We start from the raw sequence: 2,500 nt of genomic DNA on the forward strand, positions 1-2,500 counted from the left end.
TAGGGGTGCTGGCGTTGTTCAGGACCCGCTTGCCGTCCTGCATGTGGATCCCCTTACCGATACGATAGATCTGGAGGAGGGAGGAGGGAGGAGGAGGAGGGGAGGGGGGGTGGGGGAGGAGAGGAGGAGGAGGGAGAGGGGGAGGAGAGGAGGAGGGGGGGAGGAGGAGGAGAGGGGGAGGAGGTAGGAGGAGGAGAGAGGGGAGGAGGAGGGGGGAGGAGGAGAAGTGGGAGGAGGAGGAGGAGGAGGGGTGGGGGAGGAGGAGGAGGGGGAGGAGGGAGGAGGAGTGGGGAGGAGGAGGAGGAGTGGGAGGAGGAGGAGGAGGGGGAGGAGGAGGGGAGGAGAGGAGAGGGAGGAGGAGGAGAGGAGGAGGAGGGGGGAGGAGGAGGAGGAGTGGAGGAGGGGAGGAGGAGTGGGAGGAGGGAGGAGGAGGAGGAGGAGGAGGGAGGGGGAAGAGGAGGAGGGGGTAGGAGGAGGAGGAGGTGGAGGAGGAGGAGGGGAGTGAGGAGGAGGGGAGGGAGGAGGAGGTGGTGGAGGGAGGAGGAGGGGGGAGGAGGAGGGGAGGAGAGGAGGGGGAGGGAGGAGGAGGTGGTGGAGGAGGAGGAGGGGAGGAGGAGGTGGTGGAGGAGGAGGAGGGGAGGGGGAGGAGGAGGAGGGGAGGAGGAGGAGGAGGAGGAGGAGGAGGGGGAGGAGGAGGAGGAGGGGGAGGAGGAGGAGGAGGGGGAGGGGGAGGAGGAGGAGGAGGGGGGGTGGAGGAGGGGGAGAGGGAGGAGGAGGGAGTAGGAGGGGGAGGAGGAGGAGGAGGAGGAGGGGGAGGGGGAGGAGGAGGGGGAGGGAGGAGGGGGTGGGGGAGGAGGAGGAGGAGGAGGGGGAGGAGGGGGGAGGGAGGAGGAGGGGTGAGGGGGGGGAGGAGGAGGAGGAGGAGGGAGGAGGAGGGGGAGGAGGAGGAGGAGGGGGTGGAAGAGAGGAGGAGGAGAAGGAGGAGGAGGAGGAGGGGGTGGAGGGGGAGGAGGAGGAGGGGGGGTGGAGAGGAGGAGGAGGAGGGGGGTGAGGAGGAGGAGGGGAGGAGGAGGAGGAGGAGGAGAGGAGGGGGAGGAGGAGGAGGAGGAGGAGGAGGAGGAGGAAGAGACGGTTGAATATCCATGTCTGAGTGTGTACCTTCTTGTTTGTTCTGTTTGTTAGGACTTAAGGGCCTGATCTCATAGTCAGTTTGTTAAGCATGAATGTGTGTTGGTCTGACAGGCAGACCTCCCCTGGGCTGTGGAGGAGGAGGACAGGACAGGAGAGCTGTTGTAACCCTTGTGTTAGTCTTAATTGAGCCGGCTGTGTTGCTATGGGAGCAGGCTGTGTTTGCTATGGGAGCAGGCTGTGTTGCTATGGAGCCGGCTGTGTTGCTATGGGAGCAGGCTGTGTTGCTATGGGAGCAGGCTGTGTTGCTATGGGAGCAGGCTGTGTTGCTATGGGAGCCGGCTGTGTTGCTATGGGAGCAGGCTGTGTTGCTATGGGAGCAGGCTGTGTTGCTATGGGAGCAGGCTGTGTTGCTATGGGAGCAGGCTGTGTTGCTATGGGAGCAGGCTGTGTTGCTATGGGAGCAGGCTGTGTTGCTATGGGAGCCGGCTGTGTTGCTATGGGAGCAGGCTGTGTTGCTATGGAGCAGGCTGTGTTGCTATGGGAGCAGGCAGGCAGTGTTACTGGAACTACAGGAGCGCTCTGTGTGTGTCCTGTAAAACTACTAGAGAACAGGGAGGCAGGTTGTGTGAGTGTGTGTGTGTGTGTGTGTGTGTGTGGTGTGTGAGTGTGTGTGTGTGTGTGTGTGTGTGGTCTGTGTGTGTGTGTGTGTGCTGCGCGCGCGCGTGTGTGTGTGTGTGTGTGTGTGTGAGTGTGTGTATGTGTGTGTGTGTGTGTGTGTGCGTGTGTGTGTGTGTGTGAGATAGTGTGTGTGTGTGTGTGTGTGTGTACCTTACCTTCTTGTTGAGCTCCCGTGCGGTGGTGGAAGCCCTTCTGCCGCGGCTGCGGGCGATGGTGTAGGCCACCCTGGCCGGGTGCCAGGCCCCGATGCAGGCCACCTTCCTCAGACCCTTGTGGGTCCTTCCTGGGGAGCTTCTTCACCCCCCAGCGACTGGTCACACCTGGGGGGGGGGGGGGGAAACCATGGGGGTTACCATGGGAACCGTCACCATGGGAACCTTCACCACTAACTACCATGTAAACATCACTACTACTACTTCATAAACATCCTCTCCTCAGTGTGTGTCAGTGTAGCTCCTCCCCCTCTCAGTGTAGCTCCTCCCCCTCTCACTGTAGCCCCTCCCCCTCTCATTGTAGCTCATCCCCCTCTCATTGTAGCTCCTCCCCCTCTCACTGTAGCCCCTCCCCCTCTCACTGTAGCCCCTCCCCCTCTCCATGTAGCTCCTCCCCCTCTCATTGTAGCTCCTCCCCCTCTCACTGTAGCCCCTCCTCCCCCTCTCACTGTAGCCCCTCCCCCTCTCACTGTAGCCCC

The 2,500-nt window shown here is 62.6% G+C and overlaps 1 pseudogene across 1 annotated transcript in view; it reads right to left on the reverse strand.

Moving 5' to 3' along the window:
* Nucleotides 1-2,500, reverse strand: part of LOC308150859 (large ribosomal subunit protein uL3-like) — a 12,170-nt pseudogene that overhangs the window by 1,423 nt on the left and 8,247 nt on the right. The window contains exons 7-8 of the transcript in view: nucleotides 1,965-2,129; nucleotides 1-70 (exon numbers count right to left, since the gene is read on the reverse strand). The exon at nucleotides 1-70 is cut by the window's left edge and continues 3 nt beyond it. The product of the transcript in view is annotated as a large ribosomal subunit protein uL3-like (transcript). The remainder of the gene's footprint in view (nucleotides 71-1,964; nucleotides 2,130-2,500) is intronic.

The sequence above is a fragment of the Nansenia antarctica genome (genome assembly GCF_963989245.1).
Source record: "Nansenia antarctica genome assembly, chromosome: 2".
NCBI lineage: Eukaryota > Metazoa > Chordata > Actinopteri > Argentiniformes > Microstomatidae > Nansenia > Nansenia antarctica.